The sequence below is a fragment of the Scyliorhinus canicula genome, chromosome 5 (assembly GCF_902713615.1).
Source record: "Scyliorhinus canicula chromosome 5, sScyCan1.1, whole genome shotgun sequence".
NCBI lineage: Eukaryota > Metazoa > Chordata > Chondrichthyes > Carcharhiniformes > Scyliorhinidae > Scyliorhinus > Scyliorhinus canicula.
Genome location: NC_052150.1, coordinates 161,699,315 through 161,713,873, shown reverse-complemented (window position 1 = coordinate 161,713,873; position 14,559 = coordinate 161,699,315).

Below are 14,559 nucleotides of genomic sequence, written 5' to 3'. Positions count from 1 at the left end.
GGCTCATAGGACATGGAGGTCTTTGCCAAAGGCCAGTGAGCCGCCAAGCGTAGTGAATATTTGTTTCCATAGGTACCGCGTGAAGGAGAAGGTCCTGTGTTGGGCAAAGCAGATGCAGGAAGTGCAGTGGGCTGGAGCTGGTACACGTATACCAGGACTTTACTGTGGAGTTGGCGAGGAGGCGGGCCGCCTTTGGCCGAGTGAAGATGGCACTGTATAACAGCAAGGTGCGGTTCGGCATAGTGTACCCAGCTAAGTTGAGGGTAACCTACAAATCCAAAGACTTTTATTTTGATACGGTGGAAGCAGCTGATGTGTTTGTGAAGGCAGAAGGACTGGGACAGAATTGAGAAATGGGACTGAGGATTGGCTTGTACTGAGGTTACGGAGTTTGTAGGAGTGTATGTAGCTTTATCTTTTCACTACATGTTGGTATATGTGCTAAATGAGTCGACGTTGTCTATTTGGACCAGGTAAGAGCTGGGATTTTCTTTTGCAATAGTGGTCTTTTGGGATTTGTGTGTTTACACTGGGGTTGTGTGTTAAAAGAGATTTCTTTGTTTTCCTGGGACCGGGCAGGGTGGAAGGAGACCCAGGCAGGGGCCTCCACGCTGGCTGGTTTAAGCTGGCCAGTGAACGGCTGTGTGGTGGCGGGAGGGGCTGCGGCCATCAGTGCCTGGTAGAGCAGATTTCGGTGAGCCAAGGAGGGGTGAAAAGCTGGGGGAGGGGACCGATACTGGGTGAGGTGTTTTCGAGAGGAAGTGGAGAGGAAGAGTCTGGGAGCAGGTTGGGGGGGGGGGGGGGGGGGGGTCTACAATATACATGGGTGTCATTCATTGTACACTTTCGGGAATCAGATGGCCTTGAATATTAGCGGGGGTGTTGCCGGGGGGGGGGTGCTGGGTTATATATTCTAATGGTGACTATGAGCGATTCCTGATTCCTTTTTGTTTTTTTATTTGATGTTTACGTTGTCATGCGGGCTGTTGTTTGGGGGTTGGTGGGAGGATGGGATTGTTGATTTAATAAGGGGATTGACATTGCATTCGTTACTGTTTACTATTTTTTGGTGCGTGCAAGTTTTGAAGAAAATATGAAAAAGGAGAATAAAAAATACTTTTAATAAAATAAATGTTTTGGGGAAATTCCCCCAATATTTCCTCGCCCTTCATTTAAGATTCAGGTTTTTAAAAATGTTTATGCACAATCTAAGTGCATTCAATCACTTCTCGGTTTGGCGAGCTTTACAATTAACTTACTCTTAATTTCAATCAGTTTCATTTAAATCATATTAAGACCCGGATTCTCTGCGGTCGCCCAGTAGAGGAGATTTTGATAGCCCGCTGAATCGGGTATTGGGCCAAAAGTGGCTTCCACGCCAGTCGTGAAATCCATTGCGATTCTCCCGGCCAGCCTCGCTGGCCACAACGAGCTTCCAGACATCCCCAATGAAGTTCTCACCAGAACCGGAGGGAACATGTAAATAGTTCATTAGAGTTCATTACAGTTCATTAGTTTTGAATATAATTTACGGGCACGATGCCCGATTTACCTGCCTCCTGGGATGCGCCACCCCCCCCCCCCCCCCCACCCCAACCCCCAACCCCCACCCCCCAGCCATTGCAAGAATTGAGAATCAGGGACCTGGTGGCTTGCAATCCAAGCAGTGGCAAGGGGTGAGTACCCTCCCTCCCAATGCCTCCAGGGTACCGAGGGTGGGTCCTTTGTTGGAGGTCAGGGTCAGCAGGGCTTGTGCTGAGCTGGAAGGGATCAAGCCAGGGGTCTTTCCTGGAATGGAGGTTGCTCTTCCCATCGGCAGCCTTTAAACTGTCAGTATGCCGAGTTCAAATATCTGGGAGATGAACGTTAAAGTGTCCCCTCTAATGTGGTGGAAATCTTTGAAGTGTTTTCTTTTCACAGTAAATGTCATTGCCCTTTCATTTTTTCTCGCCTTTTTGTACGCCTTGACGCCTCAAAGCTTCGAATTGCATTGTTTACGTTCAATTACACAGACTATTACCGTTTCCAAGCTTTCGGAGTGACAGGTCCAGACAATTTCAAAGGGAGGTTTAAGATTGTAAATTTATATAGCTTTGCGGGGATCCATTAACTCAGAGGAGCAGCTGTTTTTCTAACCACAGTTTTTTAAAAGAGATTGTCTCTTTGTTCTCAGCACGTGGGAGCTCCTGGAGGGAGCGGCGGAAGGTTGGGGAGGGGAAGAGCTCTGAACTGGGGAGCTGAGGAGGGAGCCTTTACCTGAAATCCAGGGGGGAGGGGTGGTGGGCTGCAGCTGTTTGATATCAGTGCACCCTTTTTAAAGGATGCCCAGTCTCGGAGGAGCAGGATGTGGTATTAGGAGTATTACAGTACCCAGGTTGATGCTGTAAGACCATTGGTGTGGGAGGTACCTGAGACAGCAAGATCATTGGTGAAGCCTGCCTGCTGGTTCTGCCCAGTAAGGCGGAGTATAAGATCTGTGTGCCCCAGCAGCTGCATTCTGTACCTGCGCTGCTGGGGGAAACATCTAGTCCAATAAAGCCTTCAATTGTCGTCCAATCTCGCTTCTGGAGTCATTGATCGAGCATCAATTTATTGGACTAGTTATTTAAGAATGGAGCTCCGAATCAAGCCAGAGTGTCTGCAACTCAGCCCCCACGCGGCAAACGCAGCGGCGACCTTCAAACACTGGCTGGCGTGCTTCAACGGGTACCTCAGGACGGCCACAATTACACCCACGGAGGACCAGAAGATGCAAGTTCTTCACTCGAGGGGGAGCCCAGAGATCTACACCCTCATCGAGGGTGCGGACGATTTCGAGGCTGCGATGGCCCTGTTGAAAGGACACTATATTCGCCCAGTAAACCAGATCTACGCCCAACATCTGCTAGCGACAAGGCGACAAATCCCGGGGGAATCGCTGGAGGGGTTCTACCGTGCGCTCCTGGTGTTAGGTCGGAACTGTAACTGCCCGCAAGTTTCAGCCAGCGACCACACAAACGGGCCTCCTGATGCCCTATCCCGCAGCACATGTGCCAACACACAAGTGGACCGACTCCGGGCCCTCCAGGAGGGCCTCTGCCACTCGATTCCTCCATTTCATCAAGACCCCCAACCTCCATCGAGAAGGTCAGAACCGCCACCAGGAACTGCCAAATCTGCGCGGAGTGCAAGCCGCACTTCTACAGGCCAGAGAAAATGCACCTGATAAAGGCTTCCCTTCCCTTTGAATGCCTCAGTATGGACTTCAGAGGGCCCCTCCCCTCCACCGACCGCAACACGTACTTCCTGAACGTGATTGATGAGTACTCCCGGTTCCCTTTCGCCATCCCCTGCCCCGACATGACCGCAGCCACCGTCATAAAAGCCCTCCACAGTATCTTTACACAGTTCGGTTTCCCCGCCTACATACTCAGCAAGGGCATTGCCTCGAGCAGGACGACCAGTTACAACCCCCAAGGAAACGGACAGGTAGAGAGGGAGAACGGAACGGTCTGGAAGACCGTCCTACTGTCCCTACGGTCCAGGAATCTCCCAGTCTCCCGCTGGCAGAGGTCCTTCCTGTTGCTCTCCATTCCATCCGATCACTGCTATGTACCACGACCAACCAAACACCTCACGAATATCTCCTTGTCTTCCCTAGGAAGTCCTTCTCCGGGACCTCGCTCCCAACCTGGCTGGCAGCTCCTGGACCCATCCTGCTCCGCAAATACCTGCAGGCGCACAGGTCGGACCAATTGGTCGAGAGGGTCCACCTTCTCCACGCTGACCCTCAATACGCCTACGTGGCGTACCCCGACGGCCGAAAGGATATGGTCTCCCTTCGGGACCTGGTGCCCGCTGGATCCCCACCCACACCCCCACCACCAACCCCACCCTCCTTTCCACCAGCGCACCCCACAGCCGCCCCCTTCCCAGGCGGATTGGTCTTCCCACCAGTCCTATCCAGGGGTGATGAAGCTGCTGAAGAAGCCGAAGCCACGCTCCCGGAGCCACGGATGCCCGAGCCGTCGCCTGAATCACCGCCGAAACTGTGATGATCGCAGAGGATGACCAGGGCCCCCGATCAACTAATTGCTTCATTTTGAATGATGTGGAGATGCCGGCGTTGGACTGGGGTGAGCACAGTAAGAAGTCTTACACCAGTCAAACCTGTTGGACTTTAACCTGGTGTTGTAAGACGTCTTACTGTTCATTTTGAATATAAATAAATACTGTAAATAGTTGCGACATTTAACGAGGCAAAACACTGTGCTAATGTATACCGGGTACCACCATAACCTCAACCTCTACCACTGTATAACGCGAGACCACCACCCCCGCCGGACTCTTTTTTTTAACAGGGGGTGAATATGGTAGTCGGTATTAGTGGTATTACGGTACCCAGGTTGATGCTGTAAGACCATTGGTGTGGGAGGTACCTGAGACAGCAAGATCATTGGTGAAGCCTGCCTGCTGGTTCCGCCCAGTAAGGCGGAGTATAAGAGCCTGTGTCTCCCCAGCTGCTGCATTCTGTACCTGCGCTGCTGGGAGAAACATCTAGTCCAATAAAGCCTTCAATTGTCGTCCAATCTCGCTTCTGCAGTCATTGATCGAGCATCACAGGAACTGTCAGAGAGATTAGGTCCCGTCCCTCATTGGTCCAGGAGAATGCCATTGAATGGCAATGGAAACAAATTGAGGGTAACATTTTGTCTAAGTGCCATTGAATGACACATCAGGGTCACCCCTAACGCCAGCGGGAATCACTCCGGTTTGGTGGGAGCACTGGGAAAATTGCGGCCTACGTCTGTATATACCACAAATGGTAGAATTTTTTTCATGTTGAACATCATGTATTATGATGTCAACGCCAAGACCTTGCTCTTGCTTTTTGAGATGCACAGAGCCATATTACTTATATGGCTATTTCCGGCAATTATGGCACCCAACCCACTTAATTTGGTGTATTTGTGTGCAATACTATACTTTTTGGACTGCGTGCACAAGACCAGTTTTGCTTCGCTTGTGAAAATGCAATGTTACAATTAAAAATAAAACTCAGACGAAGGAATGGTGGGCCACCATAAGGAGGTCCAAATGCATTGCATTAAGTGAGAGGCAGCATTGGGAGGACAATAATTTGTTTCAGTAATCTTGGCTAAGAAGGAGAAAAATCCACCAGCATTTCAACATCTTAATTATTATCTAGTGATCTCGTTGAAAGCATGACTGGATACACGTAGGGCAATGACAGGGTTGATGAGCCTGTGATAATCTCTGAATGGCTGATTAGTCTGCTGGCATTAGGCTAGATGCTGACACTCAACACCATATGGACCTACATTGAAAATGTCTGCTGGGATAGTGAAACAATGCTCCTCTCAAATAAGTAATGGATAGAGTTAATCAGTCTCAACTAACATAATACACAGGTTCTTCTGTCTACCAGATCAGTTGACACTAATCCATTTTCCAGCCTCTATCAAATGTTGATTAAGCCTTCCCACATTTCCAGGTTATGCAAATCTTTATGTACCGATGCCCTGCAATTATCTTCTTGTAAAAAGACTTGGCTTTATGTGGTAACATGCAAACCCGCGAAGAAATAGTAAGTTAACTCATTTGTTCTCAGAATGTGAGCACCACCGGAATATTTATTGCCCATTCTTTATTAAGAATCAAACATATATTATGGAACTGGAGGCTTGGAGGTAAGATCAGGTAAGGGTCCTGGTGTCTTATGCCTGAAGGCGATCCCAAAAAAAACATGCAGCAATATAGCACGGTCATAATTCAATAAAAGCTGACACTGAGCTAAAGAGGGAGATTTGAGGACAGGTGACTGAATGCTTGCTCAAAAGGGTGGTTTTACGAAGCAACTTAAAAAGAGGGGAGGTGGAGAGGTAGAGGGTTTGAATAAGAGAATTGCAAAACGTTGGACTTGGATAGCTGGAGGAAAACTACCAATGGTATGATAAAGGGAATGGGAATGCACAAGAGCCCAGAGATGGAGTAATCTTCAAGGGTTACAGGACTGGAAGTAGTTCCATAAATAGAGAAGGGAGCTCCTGTGCTGCTGGATCTTGACTTCACCAACAGACCACAATCTGTCAGGATAGGTAACAGCACCTCCTCCACAATAGTCCTCAACACCGGGACCCCACAAGGATGTGTGCTCAGTCCTCTACTGTACTCCCTATACACACACGACTGTGCAGCAAGATCCAATTCCAATCCAATCGATAAGTTTTCAGATGAAACAGCTGTGGTGGGTCGTATCTCAAATAACGATAAATCAGACTACAGAAGGGAGATAGAACATGGTGTACAGAAAACAACCTCTTTCTAAATGTTGGAAATACCAAGTGACTGATCATCGACTTCAGGAAGCATATTACACCCCCCCCCCCCCCCCCCCCCCCCCACACCCCCAATCTACATCAATGGCTTTGAATTGGAGATGGTCGATAGTTTTAGGTTCCTGGGGGTCACCATCACTAACAGTCTGTCCTGGTCTACTCACGTCAATGCAACAGTCAAGAAATCCCAACAACGCCACTACTTTCTACGGAAGCTAAAGAAATTCGGCATGTCTGCATTGACTCTCACAAACTTCTACAGATGTGCCATAGAGAGCATCCTATCTGGCTGCATCACAGCCTGGTATGGCAACTGCTCGGCCCAAGATCGCAAGAAACTGTAGATGCATGGCATTTAGGGTAAAGTAGTAACATGGATAGAGGATTGGTTAATTAATAGAAAGCAAAGAGTGGGGATTAATGGGTGTTTCTCTGGTTGGCAATCAGTAGCTAGTGGTGTCCCTCAGGGATCAGTGTTGGGCCCACAATTGTCTACAATTCACATAGATGATTTGGAGTTGGGGACCAAGGGCAATGTGTCCAAGTTCAGACAACACTAAGATGAGTGGAAAAGCAAAAAATGCAGAGAATATCGGAGGTCTGCAGAGGAATTTGGATAGGTTAAGTGAATGGGCTAGGGTCTGGCAGATGGAATACAATGTTGACAAATGTGAGGTTATCCATTTTGGTAGGAATAACAGCAAAAGGGATTATTATTTAAATGATTAAATATTAAAACATGCTGCTGTGCAGAGAGACCTGGGTGTGCTCGTGCATGGGTCCTAAAAAGTTGGTTTACAGGTGCAACAGGTGATTAAGAAAGCGAATGGAATTTTGTCCTTCATTGCTAGAAGGAAGGAATTTAAGACTAGGGAGGTTATGCTGTAATTGTATAAGTTGTTAGTGAGGCCACACCTGGGGTATTGTGTTCAGTTTTGGTCTCCTTACCTGAGAAAGGATGTAGTGGCACTGGAGGCTGTGCAGAGGAGATTCACCAGGTTAATCCCAGACCTGAAGGGGTTGGATTACGAGGAGAGATTGAGTAGACTGGGACTGTACTCATTGGAATTTAGAAGGACGAGGAGGTATCTTATAGAAACATATCAAATTATGAAGGGAATAGATAGGATAGATGCGGGCAGGTTGTTTCCACTGGCGGGTGACAGCAGAACTAGGGGGCATAGCCTCAAAATAAGGGGAAGTAGATTTAGAACTGAGTTTAGGAGGAACTTCTTCACCCAAAGGGTTGTGAATCTATGGAATTCCTTGGCCTGTGAAGCAGTTGCGGCTCCCTCATTAAATGTTTTGAAGATCAAGATAGATCGTTTTTTGAAGAATAAAGGGATTAAGGGTTATGGTGTTCGGGTCAGAAAGTGGAGCTGAGTCCACAAAAGATCAGCCTTGATCTCATTGAATGGCGGAGCAGGCTCGAGGGGCCATATGGCCTACTCCTGCTCCTAGTTTTTATGTTCTTATGTTCTTATGAGGTTAAATCACCCAAATGATTCAGAGATAGTCTTTCATGGCAGAGATCATAGCAGAATCCAGCTCACTGCAAAAACAGACACACCCGAGCTCTGTTTCTCAAAACCCGGCTTTCTCCTTTCAAACAGCTCACAGCAAACCAGCCAGGCACTTTTCAGCTGCTCTCTCTCAAACTGAAACTAAAAGCAGAAGTGAGCTCAGCTCCCCCACCCTCTGACATCACTTCAGTAATATGAGCTGCCTCATTTCTTAAAGGTACATCTCTTAAACATTCATTTCTTAAAGGTACTCTCACATGACACCATTGTCAATGTACTCTGTCAACTATTCTTTTTGTCTGCTATATACGTACTGTGTATGTTCCCTTGACCGCAGAAAAATACTTTTCACTGTACTTCGGTCCATGTAACAATAAATATCAGTCAATCAGTCAATTAAAAGTCATGATGGACTTTGGGTGGAAATTTTGAAATTGATTCTGGGCTGGACTATTTGCCAAGGTATGTTGGCAAGTAAAAGGGTGATGGACAACCAGGACTTAGTGCGGATCAGGATATTGATGGAAGACTTTCGCAGAGCTCAAGTTTACAGAGGATGGAATTTGAAAGGCCGATCACGAGGGTGGGTATTTTCTGATACCGCCAGCAGCAGGCATTATTACAAGCAGAGCAGGAAAATTTGTAGAGTGTGGAAAATCCCACCCAAGAGCTTTGGAATAGTTAAACCTGGAGGAAACAAAGGATAAAAGCAAATTACTGCGGATGCTGGAATCTGAAACGAAAGGGAAAATGCTGAAAAATCTCAGCAAGTCTGGCAGCATCTGTAGGGAGAGTAAAAAACTAACATTTCGAGTCCGATGACTCTTTGTCAAAGCTAACAGACAGAGAAAGTGGGAAATATTTATACTGTGGAGTGAGATTGACAGTGCTGGAGGAAACAAAATCCTGGATAAGGATTTCAGCAACCAGTAAACTAACACTGAGGCAACAACAGACAATGTTATAGAGATAGAAGTCGGAAGTCTTGACGATGGAAAGGATATGAATCTTGGAATTTACTGTGGAGAAGGTGGCCATTCGGCCCATCGAGTCTGCGTCGGTTTTTGGAAAGAGCACCCTACTTAAGCCCACACCTCCACCCTATCCCTGTAACCCAGTAACCCCGCCTAAGTTTTGTTTTTTTGGACATGAAGGGCAATTTATCATGGCCAATCCACCTCACCTGCATATCTTTGGACTGTGGGAGGAAACTGGAGCACCCAGAGGAAACCCACGTAGACACGGGGAGAACGTGCAGACACTGCACAGACAGTGACCCAAGCCGGGAATCGAACCTGGGACCCTAAAGCTACCGTGCCGCCCATAAACACATTTATAAATATATATGGTTTGGAAAGCTCAGCTCAAGGTCAATTGGAAACTCTCTGGTTCAGCCTGTGGAATGGAGGGGGATGGGACTTGTGGCAAGGAACAGATGTTGTGCTGATGAGCAAAGGCAGTGATTTCAATGATTGTAATGTTTAATTGGAGGAAATGTCAACTCCTCTCGGCCTGGATGTCAGAAACGTAATTTAACCATGAATGGAGTTAGGGTAAAGCAAGGTGGTGGTGAGGTAGCTGGGTGTTGATGTTGGTTGATGTCACTAAGCAGCAGCATGTGGAAAAGAAATAGAAGGCTGCAGGGAGGTCACACTGGATGAAGAGAGAGAGTGCCTACTGGTCACAGCCACAGAAATGACATTTGTGACCGATCATGACCTATTCAGCGCTGAGGCCGGGGCAGGAAGCAGTGGTGAGGCTCAGGCATTGGGTTGCAGGAATTTGGGAGGTGGCAACACATTCAGGGACTTTGAAGAGGAAAGGTGGATTAGAGGTTCTAAGGGACAAGGATAAACGTTTTGAGGAGGGGGTGATAAAGACAATTATGAAAGGGAGGAAAACGTACCAGAGGCATCAATATTAGCCAGGGAAGGAGCCAGGAGGGAGGCTGGGTGGTCAGTGGTTTTTGTGGGAACGGGATGGAAAAAACAGGAGATGGGTAACATAACAAGAAGAGTGCAGAGAGAGAATGGGGGAAAATGAAGAGAAATTTAAAAAACTTGCAAATACAAGCCAAGACGAGGGTGGCACCTTCACAAAAGCATGGCTTGTTGGGTAAGGGATTGAGGACAACAGAAGCAACTGAACATATGGCCGCTATTTAAATCACAAAATAATTCATGAAATCTTTGCATTTGTGAAAACGCAGGGAGCAGGATTCAAGTGTTGGTAGTGGAGAAAGGAAGCTCAGAATTAGCTTGGCTCTCTAGGATGATGTAGTAATTGGCAGCTTTGACAGAGGAGAGCGGGCCTAATTGTGCTTAATGATTCAGCCGGATATGGTGACAAATGTATTGAGATTAAGATTGATAGATAGTAACATTGATAGACTGTTCCAATTTCATACAAACCCTTATTGTTAGTAACCTGGAATTCTGCAAATTTCATCGAACAATTTCTGCACCGTTTCAACTTAAAAGAGCAAAGGAGCGTGCCATACAAAGGGGAATGACAAAGGTCAGAGAGAGTAAGGGTTTTATTGGGGGCAAGCGCATAAAGCATGGAGGTGAGTGAATGGGGAAGCACATGTAGCTGCAGAGGGTTCCACACTGAAGGTTTGACATAGCTGAGGATTTTAAAGTGCCATTAGAAGTGACTTGGGGAGAATGTCTCCTTGGGTCAGATGCAGGAGGAAGTGTGTGTTTGGAAGGGAGAGTGGAGGTTAGGGGCAGGGCAGGGTTGAATAGTAAAAGAAAAATTGAAGTGAGCAGAAATGGCCTTGTCTGTGATTGCGATGATAGTAATGAGGGACCATGTATGGTGGCAATGTTGAGGGATGACTATAAAATGCTAGGAGGGTATATGTGGAGGGATATTTTAAGAGAGGGCAGGAAAATAAACCACCTTGGTTTTTAAAACTATCTAACAGCATTTTACTGTCATTGTTTGTGGTGCCTGATTTATTGAAGTAATTATCATAATTTTCTATGGGGGATTTAAACTCACAAATTTTGGATTATTTGTTCAGGTCAACCACTAAACTACCGTACCCAAAGATATAAACCACATTAATAATTATTATTAAGTAAAGGAAATGTGTCTAGTCTTTAGCAGATCACTGCAAATGTGAGTTTGAGACCAAAGTTCATTCTCCTACACATGTCTTTAATATCAGCTGGGTCATCAGTGATCACTGGTTTCCTTTGAGGTTGGGCTGGCTGTTCTTGTGTACAGCTATCGAGTCACTCACAACAGCCAGTGCCCATGGCCTGGATGCAGCTTACTGAGTCTTTTACTGAGCGTAAATTTGCTATTGTTCATTCAAGAGTTGTGGGAGAGGCCAACATTAATTGCCCATCCAATTTCCCTTCAGTTGACCTTGTGAAAATGTAATATTACAATTAAATTAAAACTCCAAAAGGTGGATTAAAGGAAATTACTGCGGATGCTGGGATCTGAAACAAAAACAGAAAATTCTGGACAATCTCAGCAGGTCTGACAGCATCTGTGGAGAGAAAAGGGAGCTGGGGGCAACATGTGGCGCAGTGGTTAGCACTGGGACTGCAGCGCTGAGGACCTGGGTTCGAATCCCGGCCCTGGGTCTCTGTCCGTGTGCCATATCTGTGTGGGTTTCACCCCCCACAACCCAAAGATGTGCAGGTTAGGTGGATTGGCCACTCTAAATTGCCCCTTAATTGGAAAAAGAAAATAATTGGGTACTCTAAATTTATTTTAAAAAATAAAAGGGAGCTAACGTTTCGAGTCTGGATGACTTTGACAAAGGCTTATCCAGACTCAAAACGTAAGCTCCCTTTTCTCTCCACAGATGCTGCCAGGCCTGCTGAGATTGTCCAGTAGTTTCTGTTTTTGTTCCAAAGGTGGAATGGTGGGGAAGCATAAAGAGCACCGAATGTGTTACAATAAGTGAAAAAGAGCATTGGGAGGACAATGATTTGTTTCAACAACCTTAGCTAGGGATGAGAACTAACATTTCACATCTTAATTATTATTCAGTGATTCTTTCTGAAAATATTTTTTTAAATATTTTATTAAAGGCATTTTGCATATATTCATAGAAATATCAGAAAACAAGAGAACCACAAATGTGAGGTAATACATTTTGGAAGGTCTTATACAGATGGGAAATATACAGTAAATGACAGAACCCTTAAGAGTATTGATAGGCAGAGGGATCTGGGTGTGCAGGTACATAGGGCACTGAAAGTGGCAACGTAGGTGGAGAAGGTAGTCAAGAAGGCATACGGCATGCTTTCCTTCATTGGCCAGGGTACTGAGTTTAAAAATTGGCAAGTTATGTTGCAGCTTTATAGAACCTTAGTTAGGCCACGCTTAGAATATAGTGTTCAATTCTGGTTGCCACACTATCAGTAGGATGTGGAGGCTTTGGAGAAGATACAGAAAAGGTTTACTAGGATGGTGCCTGATATGGAGGACGTTAGCTATGAGGAGAGGTTGGAGAAACTTGGTTTGTTTTCACTGGGACGACGGACATTGAGGGACGACCTGATGAAATGAAATGAAATGAAATGATAGAGGTCTACAAGATTATGAGGAGCATGGACTGGGTGGATAGTCAGAAGCTTTTTCCCAACGTGGAAGAGCCAATTACAAGGGGGCTTAGGTTTAAGGTGCGAGGGGCAAGGTTTAAAGGAGAGGGTGGTGGGAGCCTGGAACTCACTGCTGGGGAGGTAGTGGAAGCAGATACGATAGCGACTTTTAAGGGGCGTCTTGACAAATACATGAATAGGATGGGAACAGAGTGATATGGTCCCCAATAGGGTTGGGGATTTTAGTTTAGTGCAGCATGGTGAGTGCAGGCTTGGAGGGCCGAAGGGCCTGTTCCTGTGCTGTAATTCTCTTTGTTCTTTATTCTTTGTTCACAGATACAAAACAGAAGACAACCGTGGCCACTGATAACAAGCTCACAACTCACCCCGCCCCCTTAGTTTTTCCCCTTTATCTCGTGAGGGCAGTCAAAGACCTCCTCCTCCATCAGCTTCTCCAACATGTTCGCCACATACTTGGCAGCCTGAGCTCCTTCAATACCTTCAATCCTTCAATATTCCCACAATCCAGAGATTTTGCCTCCTTGAGTGGTTTACAAGATCCTCCAACTTCTCCCTCAACCTTTTTGGCTGCTTGTCACCATCCTCATCTTCGCCTCCAACAAGGTCAACTGATCCTCGTGCTCCCCCACTGTCTCCTGCATCTTTAGGATTGCCAGGGCCCGTGTCTCCTGTCTCTGCTCCATGTGCTCAGTCGCCATCTGAAGCAGCTCCATCACCTTAGCCAGGTCCTCTGTGACCTCCTTCCTTTGCTGCCGGAACTTGCTGTTGAGAAAGTCCGCCAGCTGCTCTGTAGACCACTGGGTGGGCAGCGCTGCCCCCTACTCTCCGCCATCTTCTGCTGTGTCGCACCTCTATTCATCTCTCGGTCAAGCTGCTGCCTCTTGTTCTTTGCACTCCTCGTCCGATAAGTCAAACACCACTCAAATTGGGTGGGGAAGGATCAAAAAATCTACCTCAAATGGGAGCCACCAAATGTGCAACCACTCACTCCATGGTCGCCACCGGAAGTCGATTCTTATTGAAAACGTGCCTGGGTATACATAGGCTGAAGGCCAGGTTGGCTAGCCTGTGATGATTTCTTAATGGCTGATTACCCTGTTGGCACTAGGCTATACACTTGATGTGTTATGTACTCTGATATAACACAGGCTGAAACTGGATGCAGCTATAACCAAAAGATACTCCAGACCTTGAAGTTAGTTCAATCTGATTTATTAAACCAGTAGAACAGTTAGTACAGTTCTCTATGAGTTCGACTCTCTGCTATCCTAAGTGCAGTTACTCTGTCTGACTGAACCAGACTAGCTCTTAGCCACGTGCTGGAGGTGTGATACTGTACATACACCCTGACTCACTCTGTAGATGTTCATCAGTGTAAAGAGGCGGAGTGTGAGTGCCTCGTGCCTTTTATAGTGAGATACCATCCCTGAGTGTCCTGCCTGCTCATTGGTCATGTCCTGTTCTCTGTGTTCATTAGCTGCCTGTCTGTGCCTGTCTGTATATCATTAACTGCATGTCTGCATATCATGACAACACTGACACTCAACACTGTGTGGACTTACATGGAAGAATGCCGACTGGATAGACTTCTACATGGTCGTTGTGGGACCATCTGCAGTGAGGCGAAAGGTGGGATAACCGTAAGGAAAACTGGAAATTAACTTTCTTTTCACAAAATAACTAGCTAGCATTTGACAAGTGCAATGAGTATGTTATTGATAAACCTGAGATCATAAGCTGCACTTTCACAGGCATTTTCCTGCTTGTCCTCTGCAACTTCAGTACAAGAACCACAAAAATATTGTGGTTTCCAGGGTTCCTCATTAATGTCTTTCAGTTCAAGGAAGCTACCATGCTACCGTCACTGTGCCTATACTTAGCTCAACCTGCAATATGTGCTTGGGTATTAATGGCTCCAGAGATGGGCAATAAATGAACTACTGTCCATATCCTGAGTACAGATAAAGAAAAATAATAAATGCTTGCAGCTTGAACAGCATTTCAAGTGGAATATACAGTTTATCTTACAAGAAGTAATAACGTGGACATATAATGGGAAATATTTACAGGTTTCTTTTTCTATTTAGTAAACAGAAATATGGACTGATC